General features: G+C 57.7%; 1 protein-coding gene across 15 annotated transcripts in view; it reads right to left on the reverse strand.

The window, feature by feature from the left end:
* Positions 1-21,423, reverse strand: part of CLMN (calmin) — a 102,191-nt gene that overhangs the window by 46,016 nt on the left and 34,752 nt on the right. The window lies entirely within an intron of this gene.

Below are 21,423 nucleotides of genomic sequence, written 5' to 3' on the forward strand. Positions count from 1 at the left end.
TCTCTGCACCAGGCGACGACCACAGACCCAGTGACGGTGACAGTACCTGTGCATCCTCTGAGGCTCCCTGGCCCTCAGATCTCTGGCCTCACCTTCTCTCCAAGGGGCCGCCTGAGAGGCCCACATACACTTCCCTGTCCTGCTGAGTGACCCCGGACGCCTGGAGAACTCGCTCCCCCACCACCGGGTGAATCTCCGTGGCTGCGAGCCCCTCTCTTTGGAAGGTCCCCCAGGCTCCCGACAGCCATGCGGCCTCCCCCCAGCGGCCCAGGCGGGTCCCTGGAGCTGCAGACTCTGGCGGGGCAGACACACGGGCACAGCGAGGTGGCCTGCCCGGAGGCCCCCAGGCCACACCATAGCACCCACTGCCCCACGGGTGGCACCGGAGCCTGTCCCCGGCTGCCACCCCAACCCCCTCCCCAGCCCCATCCCCGTGCTGCCGGCTCCCAGGGAGCACCCCCACTCCACGCCCTACTACCCCCCCATCTTTCAACACCTCCCAGAAACACAACCTCATTACACGGCCCCATGCTGGCTCACTTGAGAAATAAAACTCAGAAACAAATTAAACGGCAATTTCGTTTTAAACAGGAGAGGGGCCGGCCTCAGGAATACCAGGCCAGCGTCCCTGGGTTCCGCCTCCCGGGGGCCACTTCCCCCAGCGGCTTTGGCGGAATTAAAGTCCCGGCCTCGGCGTGGCTCTCGCCAGCGGTGATTCTGCGTTTCATTTCCTTTGTTTTTCCTCCCCGATGTTTGCTCTGCCCCAGCCCCTTTTATCGAGCCTTTGGTAATAAAACGCAAAACCCTCTGTGGGACTCGGGCCCACGGAGCAGGAGCAGAGCGTGTGGGGAAGGGGAGGCCTCGCACCCTCCCCAGGGCCTCTCCACTGCCCACCCTGCCCACGTGCAGGCCGCGACGTGCCCGCGGGCATCAAGGGGCGGGGCGGGGAACCTGTTGGAACCGGAGCAAACCGGTGGTCTCCCAAAATAAGCGCCCACGGAGACTCAAATAAAACTGCCAAGCTCCCTCTAACTGGGGACTTAGATCCAATTCTCTCACAGGTGCCAGAGGCCGCCAATTAACATACCACGTCCCGCCTCACCCCAGCCCTGCTTCTCGTTGGCTCCAGAACCATAACCCAGGGCTCCAAAGAGCTAGTCCCAATTACTCACCAAATTAAGTTTTAAGCTGCCTACGTGTGTGTGTGTGTGTGCGCACGTACAGAGAGCTGGTGCCTGCGACTAAAATAAAAAAAAAATAAACCCGCTCCGGCTTTTCCTGAGAGTGATTCTGTCTAACCTCAGTGCTAAACCTCACCCTACCGTGATTTACGGCAGGTGACGCCAGCCAGCCATAAAAGCCCGAGCTTAGGAAAAGGGATTTGAACATGCGCCCAGATGGGCAGGCCAGGGGGACAGAGCCAAGGGGGCCGGGGCGCCACGGGGCGCTGCATGCATGGCTCACACGCTCGTCTCATTAGCAGGCACCGGCCGCTGCACCCATCATAAATAAAAAGACACGGACCTTGTCCTCACGGGGCCCCTGTGCCAGGTTTGAAAAGAAAGCGCGGAGGGAGGGAGGGAAGAGAAAGGAGGGGGGAGATGGAAACTTCTTCCCCTGCCCATTGCACGAGGACTCACCTGCCGGGCGGGCCCTGACACTAACCTCCAAACTGTTCAGAGAGAGAGAGGTTTTTGCGAATGTATTCTGGCTCCTGCACTCTAACTTGCAGTCTACAGATTGGTGCAGCTTCCTTTAAGCCCAGCCCCCTCCATGTGAAACACGCCAGGCTCGTTCCTAGAACCCTGCCTTGGGGACACTGGGACGTCCGTGAACGCGGGGCGGGGTCTGTGCTGGGTCCTCAGGGCCGGTGAAGACTACCAGGTGTTTGGCAAACCCGGCTTCCTCCCCGCCTTGGGCACACCAGCCCAACTTCATTTCCCAGCCTCCCCCGTGGGCGGGTGGGGTCACATGACTGGGTCCCGGCCAATGGAAGGTAGGAGGGCTTGAGGAATGCCACTTCCGGAACAGCCCCCCAGTGGCCCCCACACCACCCGCCAAGGGTCCTGAGCCTCCCAGCAGGAGGGCCACGGGTGGGCTGCTGAGTGACGGATTCCCACGGGGCCCAGCCATGGTCACTCTGCGTGGCTGTTCCACCACCTGTCACTTGTGGGAAGGAAGCCCCAGTCTGTGGGGAGCAGGGAGAAAGACACAAGGAGCTGAGGCCGGGACGTCTCCTAGACATGGCAAGGATGGCCTTTGCTGGGTGGGGGAAGTGGCTGGCCCGGCCACTGGTGGCACAGCTGAGCGCGGCGTCCACCCAGCCTCGCCCGGCACCTCGCCGCGCCAGCTGGATGCCTCCAAAGCAAACGTCTTGGCGAAGGCCCTTTGTGAAAACTTGCTTCGCGCTCGGGTTAGCGCCATGGCAGAACCAAGGCTGACCTGCTGGGCTGGCCTCTATGAACAGAGCTTAGCTCGACCTCCCACGCTCAGCTATTTTTAAAAAGGAGATTAAAAACACACAACCCCCCATAAATGACCTAGACTTGCATTTTTAAGCACATCTGTCTTTAATAAAACGTGACACTCACCCTTCAAACACCAGTGTTTTTGCATACACGCAAAGACCTACCCGCAAAGACCAATCGGCAGCAGGAGCCTCGAGAACTGGGGTGACCAGCTGGCCCGGTCTGCCCAGGGCTGCAGGCACTTTGGGTGCACAGGATGCAAAGTCCTAGGCAAATCGGGAAGAGCTGGTCGCCTTAGCTGGTAGCAGGGACTGTATCCAGGAGAGCAGGCCCTGGAGGGCAGCAGAACAAATCCACGTGGGAGACAAGGATGGAGAAAGGCAAGGGGTTAATATTTACTGTGAATAAAAGCAAATCCCCATGTACAACTTCGAGCCACCAGCAAAAGTGACACCTGCGTGAATTTAAATCCCCTCCCCAGGCGGCGGCGGGAGGGACTGGAAACTGTGATGGGGAAAGGCGACAGGTGTCAAATTCTCCTCCAACATTTCATGTCAATTAGCACAAGAAGCTCACGCCAGGGGACAGAGCTGTGCCAAGGTGACAACCACCGATGCTTCCCACACCATGGTTCCTTGTGAGATGCACTCGTTTGCAAGCAGGCAACCCTCTGCACACACAAACCACCCAAACATACACACTCACGTGAGCCCACGCATACCCACAGGCACACTCGGGCACACACGTGCACCTGCACGCCGCACCGCAATCTCCTGGGGGAGATTTAGTCACCAGGGTTACTGGGGGAGGCGGGGTATCATTACAGAGTCCGCCTTACGCCACAACCACAGTAGTCTGGACTTGAGGAATGCGCTCTGAGGTCAAGGTTAGACTTCTGTCACGGGTAGAAAAACCCTGCAGAATCGCACCTTCTAGTTTGGTAATCTTAAAAACCCATTTGGACGAGACCTGTGACTCTCAAGCCCGGCTTCACGTGACAGTCACCTGGGGAGACCTTAAACCGAGAGGAGCCTGGGCTCCACTCCAGCCTAATGGAGTCTGAGCACAGGGGTGGGTGCAGGGCCAGGTGTCTGCGTTTTAAAAGCTCCCAGGTGACTCCGTTAGTGACCCCGGGCCGGGAACCCCTGTTCAAGGCCAAGGGCTGCCAATTTCTCTCTGGCAGGGGCCACGCGGTAGATGTCTTCAGATTTCTCAGAGCACCGGTCTCCGTGGTGACCGGTCGATTCTGCCCTTGCAGTGCAAGAGCCGCGCCAACACGGGCAGGGCCGCGCTCTGACAGAATTGTACTGATGGAGCTGGCACTGTGGGTAATGGGCTAAGCCTCCACCCGCAATGCCAGCATCCCATGTGGGCGCAGGTACAAATCTCGTCTGCTCCACTTCCAATTCAGCTCCCTGTTAATGCGCCCGGGAAAGCAGCAGAGGATGGCCCGAGTCCTTGGGCCCCTGCACCCACGTAAGAGACCTGGAGGAAGATCCTGGCTTCAGCCTGGCCCAGTCCTGGCCATTGCTGCCACTGGGGAGTGAACCAGCAGATGGAAGATCTCTCTCTCTCTCTCTCCCTCCCTCCCTCTCTATCTTTCAAATAAATAAAAAAAAAACGTTATTTATCGGATCAAGCAGTGGGGCTATAGTCTCTCTGAGTCTGAGCTCTGACTTAAACAGCATTCCAGGTCCTCCCAGGGACCGTACCGCTCCCGCCTCAACTTGGGAAATTCAGCTTCAGGGGTGGGGAGGACGCATGTGTTTGCATTCTGTCTCCTGCTGAGAGAAAATCAGAGCATGGGGGGATGGGGGGCAGCAGGTGTGTGGGGAAGGAGCAGCAGAGAATCATGGGAGCTCCACGCCTGCACATCACAGAAACCCGCTCGGATCTCCTCCTCTCACCATCAAAGCCTGCAGGAAAATCGCACCTGGGCAGCCAGGCTTTTCCACAACCTGCGCCTTTGGTCTCCTTCTTCCACAACTGCCTTTTTCCAAACGAAATCATCACCCACCCACTCCGTGCCACTGAAACCTCCCCTTTGTCTGCCGCAGCCCCGGCCCCCGCCTGGGACCTGCCGTCCCCGTCTTCCGGGAGGTTTACACGGAAGCAGGCGACACCTCTCCGTGGGTCAGGTAACGAGCGTGACAGCCACCACCTCTGCCAAGGGACTCAGAGTCAGTCTGCTCATCAGAGCGCTGGGTGAGCCAGCTTTCCGACCGGCAAGACCTGACGCAGCATTCTGAGGGTGGCTTCCCATCCGGGGTCCACTGGGGTTCCTTCTGGGGTGCGGTGCGCAGTACCTGCCCCAGGACACATCCGCGTGGGGCAGCTCTGGTGTCTGGATGTGTCGAGCTGAACCCCAAAACCCGCTGGCTCCTAAGGGTGGGTGGGTCCTGGCTGTACCCACTGGGCTTTCCCACCACCTCGGAAACACTTTCCCACAGGATGCTGAGTGCGGTGCGGGGGGCGGGCAGTGAGCCTTCCACCGTGAGTTCCTTCAAATCCGAACATCTCAGAGGAAAACCAAACACAGCGGGCCAGTCCACGCCGCACACTTCTCCCGGCAGGCTCTGGTCAGCGTTTCCCGGCTGCTCTTGAACCCCTCCTCGTGCGCCGGGACAGCTGTTCTTCGGCAGATTGCTAGGGGTGACTTTTACTCGAACAGGAAGCTGTGCCGTGCGCAGGTGGTGAAGACACACAGCGTGCCCGCAGAAGAGCCGCAGATCAGCGGGGCTCGAACCGGAGGTGGGGGCTGCCGCAGGGGCTCGGGCTCCCCAGCTCGGGGCCACAGGAGTCCCTGTCTGCTTGGCTCCAGGGAACTCCTTCTGGGACCTGACGCCCGACGACAGGAGTGGGTGAGGCCATGGCCCCCCGCACCTGTATGTTAATGTCTCCCAAACGTCGATTTTCTCGAAAGTATTCCCTTAGCTTACTGTTTCTTGCTTTATTTATAGGAAAAGTCTCAGAAATGTTTTAGCCCAAGAATATGGAGCAATTAATAAGTGAACAAACGACCACATGAGTGAGGGAACCGAAAAGTACACAGAGGGTCTTGTACATCCTTGAACCTCAACCCCTCCAGGGCCCAGGTACTGGGGGAGGAGGGAGCAGATGGACAGATGAATGGATGTCTCAGGCCTGAACCGAGACAGCCTGGAGAAAGGCGCCTAGGAGTCAGTAGGCCCAGCACAGTGGGCAAGCAGCTTCTGAACACTCGTCCCTGGCCACACAGCTCACTACGGCCCTACAAGTGTGACCAAAGGCCCTCATGGTGCTGGTCAGGGCCCTGAGCCACTGTGGGGGCGCTTCTCCCAGACCAACATCTTCTGGGCCCAGGTTCAGGTACTGCATGGACAAGCCCGACTGCGTAACGAGCACCCCCGCCCACAGCAGCCAAGGCCACGCCTGGCCCAGGCTCCAGCATCTTGGCACTCGCTTCATTGAACGGCCAAGCAAGTTTTGGGGAGAAAGGAGGCGTCATGCCACGTGGCAGTGCCAAGCGCGACACAATCCGTGACTCCAGAGTTCTTGGCCGGCTGCCTCCCTCTGTGAAGCTGTGTGCATTTCGGGCTCCCACGGTGCCCCGCACGGTGCATAGCTCTCTCTCCTCCGAGGTGGTCACCTGGGGGACAGGTGCTCCCGACGCGGCGTGCAGCCTGTCAGCGCTCTGCAGGCACACCTCTATGGTTGTTGCCCCTCCCCGACTTGCCGCTGGTCCACACGGTAAAAGCAGCGGATCCCGGGGCCCAGGACATGGTTGGGATGGAGGCTGGGCCCCAGTCCTCTCCTTGGGAATTCAGACGGCACCCTTTCCAGCTTCCGTCTGGATAGAGGACGGGTGGGCTGGAGCACCAAGAGAGCGATGAGGGAGGAAGAGAGAGGCGGAGATGAGCCACACGGAGGGGGAGAAGGAGCGGGCGGGCAGAGGCGACCCTGCTCTGGCCTGTGCCCACGCCACACCCTCCCCCGCACTCTTAAAAGTAAATTCAGGCCAGCACCGCGGCTCACTAGGCTAATCCTCCGCCTTGTGGCGCCGGCACACCGGGTTCTAGTCCCGGTTGGAGTGCCGGATTCTGTCCCGGTTGCCCCTCTTCCAGGCCAGCTCTCTGCTGTGGCCTGGGAAGGCAGTGGAGGATGGCCCAAGTGCTTGGGCCCTGCACCCCATGGGAGACCAGGATAAGCACCTGGCTCCTGCCATTGGATCAGCGCGGTGCACTGGCTGCAGCGCACCAGCAGCGGTGGCCATTGGAGGGTGAACCAACGGCAAAGGAAGACCTTTCTCTCTGTCTCTCTCTCTCTGTCACTGTCCACTCTGCCTGTAAAAAAAAAAAAAAAAGAAAGAAAGAAAGAAAGAAAGAAAGAAAGAAAGAAAGAAAGAAAGAAAGAAAGAAAGAAAGAAAGAAAAAGTAAATTCAACTTTTCCGAGCAACCGCGATCTCGTGGGTTTCCGTTGCTTACGAGTAAGTCCACCCTAGCCAATCTCTTGAACAAGCAAACTTCAAGTGAAAAAGCAGGGAAGAGAGGAAAGGAGACTCACAGGGGCTTAAGAGGTGCATCGAGGGGCCGGTGCTGTGGCGGAAGGGGGTAAAGCCCTGGCCTGAGGCGCAGGCATCCCATATGGGCGCCCGTTCTAGTCCCGGCTGCTCCTCTTCCATCCAGCTCTCTGCTATGACCTGGGAAAGCAGCAGAAGATGGTCCAAGTCCTTGGGCCCCTGCACCTGTGTGGGAGACTTGGAAAAACTCCTGGCTCCTGGCTTCGGATCAGCACAGCTCCGGCCGTTGTGGCCATCTGGGGAGTAAACCAGCGGATGGAAGACCTCTCTCCCTCTCTCTCTAATTCTATTTTTCAAATAAATCTTAAAAAAAAAAAAAAGAAAAAAGAAAAAGAGACACATCATCCCTGGCCAATGCACTGCCCTTGACCCCAAAGAGCTGTTAAAAACCCTGCAAGTCCTCTGAAAGTCTGACAGTATAACCAAAGTGCTGAGAAACATGAAAATGCCAACATGAGGGCAAGAAGAACTGAGGAATTTAAATAAATCAGTGAGCGTTCAAAGCAGCCCCAAAGTGGCTTCTGCTCCTCACCGCACAGCTGAGGCAGGGCCAGGTGAGGCCACCCCTGGGCAAGTCGCAGAGCCAGGTCTTCCAGGCCTGGCCACAGAGCCCCCTGCCCCCGCCAGCACACACCGCCCGCTGACCTTGCTGCTGATGTCACCCACAGCGCAGACTCCCAGGAACCCAAGCCCAGAAGTCCTTAGCAGAGTGAGGCCTCCGTCCCTGCAGGCTGCCTGCCCCCTGTGCCAGGACGCACGCACAGGTGCGTTACCGGCCCTCAGCTCTCCCCCCGCCCCCCCCCCCCCGCCCGGCCCCAGTCCAGACTTCTGCAGGGGAAGAATCCCACCCCGCAGTCCACGAGCTGCAAAAGGGCTTCCCGGGGCAAGCGGGCCTGGAGGGGCAGGACCAGAGGAGCGGACTCTTTGCTTTTTATTATCAGCTTGCCTGTGGTTTTTTCAACCATGTGCATATATTTGATAGAAATTTTAAGTTGCATTGAAAAAGATAATTACTGTGTACTCAACCCTCTGCAAGGGTTGCAATTCTTTGTCCTCAGTCCCACGGAGGGAATGGTTACATATGTCATATCTGAAAAAGATTTCCTGCTGACAAAACCGATAGATAATAGCTCTTCGCTCCAGGAAAAGTCGGAAAATGCGACAGAACGGTACAAGGTGACAGGGGCTGGATCACACCAAGGGACATCTTCCCTTCCTTTCGTGTATCAATTTCTTTTCTTTCTTTTTCTTTTTTCTTTCTTTCTTTCTTTTTTTTTTTTTTTTTTTTTTTTTTTTTTTGACAGGCAGAGTGGACAGTGAGAGAGAGAGACAGAGAGAAAGGTCTTCCTTTGCCGTTGGTTCACCCCCCAATGGCCGCTGTGGCCGGCGCACTGCGCTGATCTGAAGGCAGGAGCCAGGTGCTTCTCCTGGTCTCCCATGGGGTGCAGGGCCCAAGCACTTGGGCCATCCTCCACTGCACTCCCTGGCCACAGCAGAGAGCTGGCCTGGAAGAGGGGCAACCGGGACAGAATCCGGCGCCCCGACTGGGACTAGAACCCGGTGTGCCGGCGCCGCAAGGTGGAGGATTAGCCTAGTGAGCAGCGACGCTGGCCTGTATCAATTTCTTACAACGTAGTGTTGTCTGCTGGGCCTTGCTCATTGCCACCCAGGTCTTCTGTCGCTTTTCCTGAATGCCGGCTGTTACAGCCTGGATCCTTTTGTTTGTTTTCTAAAATTCATTTATTTATTTGAAAGGCAGAGTCACAGAGAGGGATCTTCACAACAGCCAGGGCTGGGCCAGACCAAAGCCAGGAACTTCTCTGGGTCTCCCACATGGGTGCAGGGGCCCAGGCACTTGAGCCGTCCTCCACTGCCTTCCCAGGCACATTAGCAAGGAGCTGGATTGGAAGTGGAGCAGCCAGGACTCAAACAGGATGCTGGTGTTACAGGTGGCGGCCTAACCCACTGAGCCACAGTGCTGGCCCTTCTGGCTCCTTCTTCTAGTTTATTTATTAGAAAGGGAGAGTTACAGAGAGGCAGAGGCAGAGAGAGACAGAGAGAGAGAGAGAGAGAGAGAGAGAGAGAGGTCGGTCTTCCATCCCCTGGGTCACTCCCCAAACAGCCATAACAGCCAGGGCTGGGCTGATTTGAAGCCAGGAGTCAGGAGCTTCCTCCGGGTTTCCCAAGCGGGTGCAGGGGCCCAAGGACTTAGGCCATCCTCTATTGCCTTCCTAGGCCATAGCAGAGAGCTGGATTGGAAGTGGAGCAGCTGGGACTTGAACCAGCGCCCACATGGGATGCTGGCACTGCAGGTGGCAGCTTTACCTGCTGTGCCTCAGTGCCGGCCCCTTGACTCCTTCTTAGTCACTGGACATTAGCCCTGCTAAGGGGGGCAGAGAACCTGTCTTTGAGTTTAGAAGCACAGGAGGGGCCGGCGCTGTGGTGCAGCAGGTTAAGCCGCAGCCTGCAGTGCCAGCATTCCAGACAGATGCCTGTTTGAATCCCAGCTGCTCCACTTCTGATCCAGCTCCCTGCTCATGCACCTGGGAAAGCAGCAGAAGATGGGCCAAGTGCTTGGGACCCTGTACCTCTGTAGGAGTCCTGGAAAAACTCCTGGCTCCTGCCCAACCCTGGCCATTGCAGCCATATGAGGAGTGAACTAGTGGGTGGAAGATCTCTCTCTCTTTTTCTGTATCTGCCTTTCAAATAAATAAATAAATCTTTTTGTTCAAGAAAAAAGGGAGCACAGGAAGCATACACTCGACCCCAAGGGGGAACCGGCCTGGTCTTTCCTGCTCCTGGACACTGCCAGGCGCCTCCCCCACATCCACTTCCCCTCCCTCTACCTAACAGAATGCATCTGGAGTCGGCAACTTTCCTAGTCTAAAGGCATGTCCCAGCATGCCTTGCAGCTGGCCGCGGCTACTTGACCACGCTTGGCCATGAAGTAGAAGTGATGTCAGGGAGAGGGCTCCACGGGGCCGTGAGCACACCGGCCTGTGCTGCTCCCACTCCTGCCCCTCTGTGGCCCCTGCCTTCCTGAGAAACAGCTGTGAGGCTGGACGAGGCAACAGCCAGGGCTGGGCACTGCAGAGAGGAGGCCACCCCTCCAGGAGCGCCCCGTCAGCTTTCCATCGTACGTGACGGATAAGTCCTCTCGGAAGAAGCCCCGAGAAGCTGGGTTTTTGTCACTCGCAGCTGAACACAGCCCTGGCACAACAAACAGCCTCCAACCACATCCCTACTGCTGGATACCTGCACTTGTCCCGCCTTCTCCTTGCTGCTACGGACACTTCACAACTAGGTGTTCTTATGCATAAATGCCTGGGGACCCTTGCATGTCTAAAGCACTTTGCAATCTGCAAAACCCACCTCCGCTCTCTCAGGAAGCCAGGGTGGCCCAGGGGCCAAGCTCCAGGCAGCAGGCTCTCCGGGCAGGGGTCTCCACCCTCTTCCACGCTTCCCCGTCTCATTTCTGCTCAAAAACCCAGGCAACTTCAGCAGCTCCTGGCTGCTGGGCCAAAAGCAGGCAATAATGGCACATCCTGGAGAGCGACAGGTCTGTCCTCCAGCATCTAAAACCCCGAAGATCAGGTCTATGGGGGGTCACCCTGTTAAGCCAGGGAGGCCGTCTACAAACTCAGGGTGCACAGAAGGAACGGACACAAGAACTGCAGCAGACAAGGCACAAACAAGGGCTCGGACATACTGCACCTGCTTGGGGCTCGCAGAAGCATGGTGGGGGGGGGCGGACAGAAGCCTCCGGACACAGACAGTGAGTCAGGTGCTTGTCTGGGGGAGCGCGGTGGTGCAGGACAGGCAGAGGAAAGGTGGCAGGGAGCAGGAGATCTTGAAAAGGCATTAGGAGACGGCTGGTTCTTAACGACAGCACAGGAAATCTGCTCCAGGGACCGCGGGGCCGGGCCAGCGCCTCCTGGAACCTCCAGATTTCCGGAGTGCACTTTTTATTTCCCATGCGGTATGGCATATGCATTTGGCGTCTGCACTCAGTGACCGTGTATGTGTGGGCGTGTGTGGGCGTGTGTGTGCATGTGTGTGCACGTGCATGTGTCCGTGCATGTGTGTGCATGCGTGTGCACGCACATGTGCCTGTGCGTGTGTGTGTTGGGGGTAGGTGGTGAAGGGCCAAAGACAACGCCCATCTTCTCAGTTCTCAGCTGCCAATGGGAACGCTGCCTCCCACCAGCCTGCATTCTGAAAAGGCCTCGGCCCCCGCACTTGACATTCAGGCTGTGGATGGAGTCCAGTCGCCCGCGGGGGCCGTGAAGCCCATGTGCTCACTGGCCAGCCCTGTAAACCTGAGATGCCACAAAAGGCACTGGCCTCCTAGCCAAGGGGCCCCTGCACTTCTCTACAGCACACATGTCCCCGACTGGTCCGATCCCGAATGTCTTCGATTTTACACGCGCTCATGTGTCACAGAAGGCGGAGAGGAGCTGGCGCCAGTCCTCAAAGCTCATCTGAGACCCTGGACCTCCACGAGAGGACGTCACAACGTCTGCGGAAAATCGGAGTGAAAGCAAGGAGGCTGTTTCGCTGCAATCTTTTTCATACTACACGGAAAATACACTTCCTGAAAAAACATACAGGACTCAAATCTCTGCACGAGAATAAATTCTTAATTCTATTTTTCCACTAGCTTTTGGAAGTCTCCTCGTGTGTACTAGGTTCTGTGCAGTGCACAAGGCACCTGTGACATGGGTACCAGTGTCTGTTTCGCAGATGGGGAAACCAAGGCCGTGAGGGGGAAGGGGATCGGCGGACAGGCTCACGCCAGGGAGAAATGAGAGAGGGCAGCGCTGTGGCCGGACCGGCTCTGACCGCGCCGGGGGCTCTGGGGGTGACCGCCCCGCCCGCCCAGCTCACACACTTCTCTCCTAAGCAGCAGCTGGGACGCGGGGGCTCAGGGCTGCTCCGAGACACATTCCTTCACTTTCGCTTAGTCTCCGTGCCCGGGGCCAGGGGCTGCACCCAGGCCTGGGGTCCTCCCGCAGAGGACGGGGATTAGCCAGGCAAAGCCTCACTTGATTGGAAAATAACTTCCCGCCAGGCTGCTTTCTGGCTCCGAGCCTCTTCCTTCCAGCTCTGCCGGAGTCTGGCCCCAGGATCGGCGCCCTCGGGGTGGTCCTTCCTCCTCCCGGAGACCGGAAATTACCAAAGGAACACCGGGGGTGCTGAGCAGGCCCCCTGATGGACGGCAACTAATTAATGTTTTCAGAAAGTTTAAAGACCCAAGCAGCCAAGTGCGAGGCTCAAGGCTCCGGAGCCAAGACCCCAGGCGGGCTCCGGGAGGGTGGGCGTGCCTCGGCCCCCCAGTGGCCGCGCCTGCGCACTGGGGAGTAGGTGTCCACGGCATCTCTGGGTGTGTTCAGCGTACTGCTGGCTAAGCACTTGGAACCTGACCCGTGTATGGCAGCGAGTGGAGACGGGATGGCCGCTGGGGCCCTGGGCCACCTCGAGGACACTGGCCGGAGCTGTCCCTGTTGGTTTCTGGGAGGGTGTCCAGGTCGTATCTGATGGGAGTTCTGTTCGTGGTGGCTTCCCAGGGGACAGATGATAGTGCGGGGCGGGGTGTGTCGCACACTCAACAGTCAGTCCATCGCGCAAGCCTGCCTGTGATGAAGTCCCAACAAAATCCTGCCTGAGCTTCCCTAGTGGGCAGCGCCCCGAGTAAACTCACACGTCCATGATGCTCGGGGTGGGGGCTTCTCGGTGGAACCCTCCCGCCTCTGCCCTGCGCATCTCCAGCTGTGGCCGCCTGGAGTCTGCAGTCCCTCCCTGTAATAGTCTAACTGTGAACCACACCTTGTGGGTGGTTCTCACAGAACGACCGTGCAGGGGGCACTCACGGGGCCCCCTGAACTCGCTGCTGGTCCTCACCCTGGGCCATCCTGGCTGCGCGCCCACAGTGAACCCAGTGACCCAAGCTGGAAAGCAAAAGCACACAGAGGGAGGCGGTCTACGCCTGCAGTAAGTAGAGTGCTCTTCAGACAAGAGCTCCTGGGTGCCTCTGTTTACAAGTCTGTAAAATGGGTCCCAAAGTGCTAGCCTCTCCAGGTTGTGACCTGCCTTAGGTTTCGCAGCCAGGGTGCAAGAGCATGGGATTTGCACACAGTCTACCCTACCTCCCGGGGGCTGACGTCAGCTATGGGGTGAGACAGAACCCACCCCAGAAGGTCTCATTCAATGGAAAACACCATTTTAAATGTCTTAATCATCTCAATAATAAATGTGGATCGAGTCTCACCAGCACGCAGGGAGGTGTGGGACGATGTCACCCAGCGCTGCCTGGGCCCGTCCTAAGAATGCCCTGGGTGCTCACTCACAACGCCGCTTCCAGTCCCGGGCCTGCCCGACAGGACCCAGGCTCCAATCAGAGTGCAAGTGTGGCTGCCTCAGCCCTGCTGTCAAGATGGGAGGGGCCGGAGCGGGCCCAGCTCAGCTCACGGCCCTCATTCCTAAGTGCACGACGTAGGGGTGGCCACAGCTGCCCGCTCCCACCGGGGTACGGGAGGATGACGGGCCCAGCACCACGACCCGGGGCCCCCGCCAGCCCCGACGACCAGCGGGTGCAGCCACTCTGCCGCAACCTGCAGCGCCTGTTAGAAATGCAGCCGACAGAGCAGAGGAAGGTGAGCCCCACGCCAGCGTGCACCTGCCAATGCACAGCTCATCCTCGAGAAACACCTGAGGCACACAGGAAGCTGCACGCGTGCACACACACACACGCACACACACACACGCATGCACACCTACAGCGACCCTGCTGGGCACTGCATGTGCAACAATGCACACTCATCCCCATGTGACGTCATGTGTCGGGGCTAACCCTGCTCCCAAAACCGGATGTTGAAGCCCTAACCCCCAATGCCTTAATGTGACTGTGCCTGCAGACAGGGCGTTTGAAGAGGTGACTAAGCTAGACGGGGGTCTTTTACGGGGGGCTCCAGGCCAGTCTGCTTGGCCTTCTAAGGAGGGGCAACCAGGATAGACAGCAAGACCAGGCGTGTGGGGGCACAGAGAGAAGACGCAGCAAAGGGGCAGCCACCTGCGAGCCAAGGAGAGCGAGGCCTCGGGGACACCCACCCTGCGGGCACCCTGGCCTCACACCTCTGGCTGCAGGACTGGGAAAATACACGAGGTCATCAAACACGTGCACTAGGGAGAAAAGGATGCATGGGTTTCAAACATGTTCTGCACCCACACGAACTCGTGCCTCCACTTCCCAGGCACTTTCTACAGTGAACCTCCCCGTGTACTGAGTCACCCGCGCTGCGGTTCTTCGTAGAAGGACCTGGAACCTTCCTCCGACGTAGGCTGGGCCTGCCTCCCCCACTCCACAGGGACCACGGCCACGCCCCCTCCCCGAGCCAGCTTCGCGGCCGCACTATCGCAGTGCTTACAGGTTTCTGAACACGGGACAGATTAAAACCGTGCTGTGCTGTGATTTTTACTGGGTTCCGTCTCTTCTAAACTGTTCATTACTGGTTGTGAAGGGTCACACCAACTCCACTTCCCCTCCTTTGAGTTTCTGGTATTACGTGGCGATTCTTAGGAACACACACTTTATGTCACAGCGCCTGGTGGTGTGGCGCAATGGATCAAGTCCCGCCTTTGAGGTCAGTTTACCCTAACAGCATGGCTTCCAGTCCCGGCTGCTCCACTTCCCACCCAGCTTCCTGCTAATGCACCTGGGAAAGCTGCAGATGATGGCCCAAGTGCTTAGGTTCCTGCTGCCCTCTTGGGAGACCCTCTCTCTCCTTAACTCAAAAAATAAATAAATCTTTCAAATAAATAAAGCTTAAAAAAGGACAGTTCGGGCCAGCTGCCACCATGGCTCACTAGGCTAATCCCCCACCTGCGGTGCCTGTACCCCGGGTTCTAGTCCCAGTTGGGGCACCGGATTCTCTTCCGGTTGCTCCTCTTCCAGTCCAGCTCTCGGCCCTGGCCCGGGAAGGCAGTGGAGGATGGCCCAAGTGCTTGGGCCCTGCACCCCATGGGAGACCTGGAGGAGGCATCTGGCTCCTGGCTTCGGATCAGCGCAGCACACTGGCCGTAGCGGCCATTGGAGGGTGAACCAACGGCAAAAGGAAGACCTTTCTCTCTCTCTCTCTCTCTCTAACTCTGCCCGTAAAAAAAAAAAAAAAGAAGAAGAAGACAGTCCTATTTAAAGCACTTCATGTAAAGCCATCCCTTTAATGCCCAGTCTTCCAGCCCTAAGAGGCAGATGGGATTCTGACCTCCGCTTCACAAACGAGGACAGCGGGGCACAGAGGCAGGAGGCTCACCTACAGCCACGCAGCTGGAGGCAGGCAGAACCGCAAGGCGAGCCCGGGGGCTCCACTGCTGGCACACGGGGAGGCTATGCGGGTGGGGGCACAGGAAGCAACGGCCCCCACTCTCCTCCCTGTGGCACCCTGCAAGTGAGGCCCCCCACTCGCTTCTGGGCGCCCAGTCCGGGAGGGCTTCCCAGTGCCCCTGGCAGCACGTGAAACTGATTTCATTCCCTGAAGAGCAGGAGCTGCGGGGCTCCGCAGACGTTGCGTGGGGTGGAGCTCTCCCTACGGCGGATCTTGGCTGAGGACGTCGTGGCTGAGTCAGCGATGACTGCAGGGCTTAACACCTGGATCCACGCGAACGCCTCGCTGAGAACACGTCCTGACACGCCCTGCTGCCACCTGTGTGGCGCAGGCCCCCCAGGGCACAACCCACCTGCCGCTGGCCCACGACACAGCGTCAGCCACGTGCTGGCCGAGCATTCGGTCTGGCCCTCTTTCCAACACGCACTCAGGGTGCAATCAGGCAAAGCACTTAGATCACCAGACAGAGGACTGGGCGGCTCCCGGCTAGAAGCCCCTTCGTTCATTCATTTAAAAATAAGCCCGGGGCCGCCGCCTGCAGTGGCAGCATCCCATGTGGGCGCTGATTTGAGTCCCGGCTGCTCCACTTCTGGTCCAGCTCTCTGCTGTGGCCTGGGAAAGCAGTAGAAGGTGGCCCAAGTCCTTGGGTCCCTGTGCCCACATGAGAGACCCAGAGGAAGCTCCTGGCTCCTGGCTCCGGATCAGCTCAGCTCTGGCCTTTGCAGCCAGCTGGAGAGTGAACCAGCGGATGGAAGACCTCTCTGCCTCTCCTCTCTCTCTGTGTAACTCCAACTTTCAAATAAATAAATAATCTTAAAAAAAAAAAAAAAGCCCAAACAGTGCACAGGACACATCCCGTGTGTCTGTGCTTGGTGCAGGAGAGAAACCACCAAACACAGAGGCCTGGTTCACACCCTGGGAAACACATGGGAAGACCAGGGTGCCAGGAGAGGGCTCTCTGTGGGAGGGGCCGTGCAGGAGCCCAAGACCTTCCTGGGTGGGGAGAGGGGTCACAGCAGGAGCCTGAAGGCCCAGTGGGATGTTAGCAGGTAGAGGAGAGAGGCCGTTCTCCGCAGAAGAGAGAGAGCAAAGGCTGGGAGGCTAATGATGGAAGGCTTGTGCCACGGTTTAGACGTGGTGTGAGTGTCTCCCAAAGGCTCACGGGCTGGAAGCTGGGTGCCCGGTGTAGCAGCAGCAACGTGCAGGAACTTGAAGGGTTGGGGCGCACCCTTGGAAGGGATTAACGTAGTTCTCACAGGACTGCGTTAGTTTGCTCCGGAGTGGGCCCGGCCGCTCCCCAGTCTCTCTCTCATGGGCTCCGGCTGTGTGATGCCACCACCAAGAGGCCCTCCACCGACACTGATGCCAGCACCGAGCTGCTGAACCTCCAGAACTGGGCGCAAACCTGCTTCCTCCATAAAGGGCCCACTCTCGGGTATCTCGACATAGCAGCACAAGACCGGCTAGGACCACGTATTCTGAGACCCACCAAGCCGAGGTTCCTTGGCAGGGGAGGGAGAGGAAGTGCGTCTGGTTCCCCGAGAGCCCCTCAAAGAGCCAGCACCCAGGGGAGGGGCGGCCTCCAGCACAGGGGTGCCCCCGGTCCTCACAAGGAGGGCGAGAGCGCAGTGGGAAACGCCTCTGAGCAAACAGGGTGTGCAGGCGGCACGGCGCACCTGGGCGTGTGTCCACATGCATGTGCAGTACTGTGTACATGTGGTAAGCAGTGTGTGCTGTGTACACACGCAAACGTACGTGTAACGTGCCGAGGTGTACATACATGTATGGGTAGGGTGCACACACATGAGCTGTGTATGGCATTATGTATGCGGTGCAGACATATGCAGATGTCCGTGTAATGTGTGGAGCTGTGTGTACAGTCATGTGTCGTGCTGTGTACATGTGCTATGTAGTATGTGTGTACACATGCACATGTACATGAACCGTGTAGAGGTGTATATACATGGATTGTGATGTACACGCACATGTGACATATGTGGTATGTATGAAAGGTGTATATGGTGGGAAGTATGTAGCGCCTGTAAGATGGGTGTGTGCTGTGTAGTGTGTAGGCTCTATGTAAGGTATGTGTGGTGTGTTGTGCACATGGGGGTTGTGTGGGTGGTATCTGTGAGGGAGGTATACACAGGGGGTATGTCTGTGCTATGTGGTGTATGTGTTATACATGTAGGTGGTGTGCAGGTATGTGGGGTGCTTGTGGGTGGGTGTGCATGTGGTGGTGTGGTGTACAGGTATGTGGGGTGCATGTGAGTATGTGGGGTCCATGTGTGTGGTGTATGGTATATGTGGGTACGTGTGTGTGTGGTATATGGTATACGCGGGGTGCATGTGTGTGTGTGTGGTGTATGGTATGTGGGTGCACGTGTGTGTGTGTGGTATATGGTATGTGGGTGCACATGTGTGTGTGTGGTGTATGGCCCATGTGGGGTACACACATGTGTGTATGGTGTATGGTATGTGGGTGCACATGTGTGGTGTGCATGTGGCATATGGTATGTGAGTGCATGTGTGTGTGTGGTGTATGGTATATGTGGGGTGCATGTGTGTGTGTGGATGTATGGCATATGTGGGTACATGTGTTTGTGTGTGGTATGCAGGGTGCATGTGGGTATGTGTGTGGTGTATGATATATGCGGAGTGTGTGTGTGTGGTATATGGTATGTGAGGTGCATGTATGTGTGTGTGGTATGCAGGTATAGAGGGTGTATGTGTATGTGTGCGTGGTGTATGGTATATGTAAGGTACACATGTGTGTGGTGTATGGCATATGTGGGGTACATGTGTGTGCATGTGGTGTATTATATGTGGTGTGCATTGTGTGGTGTATGATATATGTGGGGTACACACGTTTGTGTGTGTGGTATGGCCCATATGGGGTACATGCATCTGTGTGTGTGGTGTATGGTATGTGGGTGCACGTGTGTGTGTGTGGTGTATGGTATGTGGGTACACGTGTGTGGTGTGTGTGTGTGGTGTATGGTATGTGGGTGCACGTGTGTGGTGTGTGTGTGTGTGGTGTATGGTATATGGGTGCACGTGTGTGGTGTGTGGTGTATGGTATGTGGGTGCACATGTGTGGTGTGTGTGTGTGTGTGGTGTATGGTATGTGGGTGCACGTGTGTGTGTGTGTGTGTGGTGTATGGTATGTGGGTGCACGTGTGTGGTGTGTGTGTGTGTGTGGTGTATGGTATATGTGGGGTGCATGTGTGTGTGTGGATGTATGGCATATGTGGGTACATGTGTTTGTGTGTGGTATGCAGGGTGCATGTGGGTATGTGTGTGGTGTATGATATATGCGGAGTGTGTGTGTGTGGTATATGGTATGTGAGGTGCATGTATGTGTGTGTGGTATGCAGGTATAGAGGGTGTATGTGTATGTGTGCGTGGTGTATGGTATATGTAGGGTACACATGTGTGTGGTGTATGGCATATGTGGGGTACATGTGTGTGCATGTGGTGTATTATATGTGGTGTGCATTGTGTGGTGTATGATATATGTGGGGTACACACGTTTGTGTGTGTGGTATGGCCCATATGGGGTACATGCATCTGTGTGTGTGGTGTATGGTATGTGGGTGCACGTGTGTGTGTGTGTGGTGTATGGTATGTGGGTGCACGTGTGTATGTGTGTGTGTGGTATATGGCCTATGTGGGTCATGCGGGGAGAGCCTGGGGTCAGTGCTAAGCGTGGCCAGCAGGCGGGGAGAGGAGAACCTGGCCCAGCAGCAGCACAGAGGTGGCCCCCTTTTGCCCGGGACAGCGCAGCGCCAGGTGAGCTCACAGAGCCGAGCTGTGGAGCTTTGCTCCGCACACCGGGCATGACCTCAGGGGACACAGAGGAGGACATGCGGGGACAGAGCTCGTGGGTACGGCGCATGTACTTCCAAGGACACGGCGGACGCCCCACCCAGCTCTGCCCCGCCCCTCCTGGGACTTCCAGAAAGGCCAGGGAGGAAGTGGGGGAGCTGCATTCCCACAGAGCTGCTGGGGGCCGCCAGGACGCCTGCTCCGCCTGCTGCAGGCCTGGCGGGTGGGGGAGGGGTGGGAAAGGAGCCTGCGCACAGGCGCCCTGGCTCCCTCCTCCCGGGGGAGTCCCGCTGGCCAGCGCAGGGCGGATACCTGTTCCCAGCCAGGAGCAGCTGCTGGGGAGTCCATTAAGGACTAAAATCCATCCCGTCCACACTCGGAGCCCCTCCCAGCACCCCTCGGACACGGAGCCCTCAGCCCCGGCCCCGCCAGCCCGTCCAGCTGCACCTGCTGTCCCCTCCCCACCCGATCCTGGCGCGACCCCCTCGGCTGCTGCGCACTCGCAGCTCCTCCTGCACAAGCTGTCCGTGCTGCCTGGCGCATCCGCCTCCACCTCCGTCTCAGATTCCCTGGACGCCTGCCCAGCTCTGCCGGGGACAGGGAGGGGCTCCTCCTCTCTGCTCCCCACTATGGCAGCAGCCAGAGCCCTGCGCCATGCCAGCTTCCTCCTCATGCCTGCTGCCCACCCGTGGGTGTCCGGCACACAGCAGGTGTTCAGTGATCCTGGCGTGCCACTCATTCATTCCGTTCTGCATTTATCTGCTCACTAAAAGAATGGAGGCTACATGCAAATCAGGCTAAGGATTCAAACGTGGCATCACACTGCCCGATGTGTGCACACTGCCAGACCCCAAGCAGCTCAACGTTCGGTCACTCAAGAAGAGAGGCGTGGGCAGGGTGACCACAGTTGTACCTTGCAGTCCATGTCATGGGTCAGGTCAGTGCTAAGCACTATCATATTGTGCAGCAAGACAGGGTGGGGGAAAACCCTTGGGGGCTGGAGTGACCATGGGAGGCTTCCTGGAAGAGGAGGCTTTGAGTCAGATGTTGAGTGACTACAAGCCCATCGTCCAGACGTAATCCAGTGGATTCTCACTATTTGCAGTAGTTACACCGTATAAAGTCGTCATGAATGCAGAATGAGGCATTACGGAGCCACTGATCCCAGAGGAAACTCAGGCTTAGGTTCCCGCTAACCTCTGGGGCGTGTGTGCGTGTGCGTGTGTGTGTGTAAATTTTCATTCCACTTTCTTATGAGGCAGACAGAAAGAAATCTATTTGCTAGTTCACTCTCCAATGCAATATCCAGGGTTGGGCCAGACCAAAAGCAGGAGCCTGGCCTCACTCTGGGTCTCCCGTGTGCGTGGCACGGCCCCAGGCACTTGTTGCCTGTTGCCTCCCAGGGTGTGCGCTGGCAGGGAGCTAGAAGTGGAGGCAGAGCCGGGACTAAGCCAGGCACTCCAACGTGGTAGGCAGGATCCCTGCGCCAAGCCCACCCACCCACCTGTCACCATGTTTCTGTAAGTGGCTGCTCCGCGCCTTGTTTTATGTGTGTCTGTTTACACGCCCCCTGCTGGATATACGTACTTGACCCATGAACTCTGGCCCCACTGCTGACCACACTGTGAACGGTCCCTGAGCACAGCTCACCTGACACACATTTTCTCCCTGAGTCACATCACAGCCCTTTTGTACTTCAGCAGGAGATTTTAAACAGCAAAACCACCAAGAACAAACGCACACAGACTCAAAACACCGTGCACGGCTGAGACGCCGAGCCTGTCCTGGGAGAGCTGAGAGAGGGAGGCGGAAGCAGGGTCCTGCCTGAGCTCGCGCACGCCAGCGGACTCGGTTTCCTTGCCGCTCTGTGCGCGTCCACGAGGGACCTCGCAGGTGCCCTGCAGATTGGTGCCGGAGTCACAAACGGTGCGGGGAGCTGGCAGGCCGGCCCACGAGGAACCCGGGAGTGAGGAGGGTGGACGGCAGCTCACGGCAGGTGCCGCCTGGTGCTCGAAGTCTGACGTCTTGCGGGACCTGGGCTTGTGTCAGGGTGGGATGGCTCCTCCAAGTCCTAGCCCATCTTAAGCTGCAGGAATGCTGGACCCCTCGGTCAGCCCTCCCCAGACAACCCAGAGACCCCCGTCACCCAGTCCCTGGAAGTCATCCCCAGCTTCTTGCTGCCCTGGC

This window comes from Oryctolagus cuniculus, chromosome 20 (assembly GCF_964237555.1).
Source record: "Oryctolagus cuniculus chromosome 20, mOryCun1.1, whole genome shotgun sequence".
Taxonomy (NCBI): Eukaryota; Metazoa; Chordata; class Mammalia; order Lagomorpha; family Leporidae; genus Oryctolagus; species Oryctolagus cuniculus.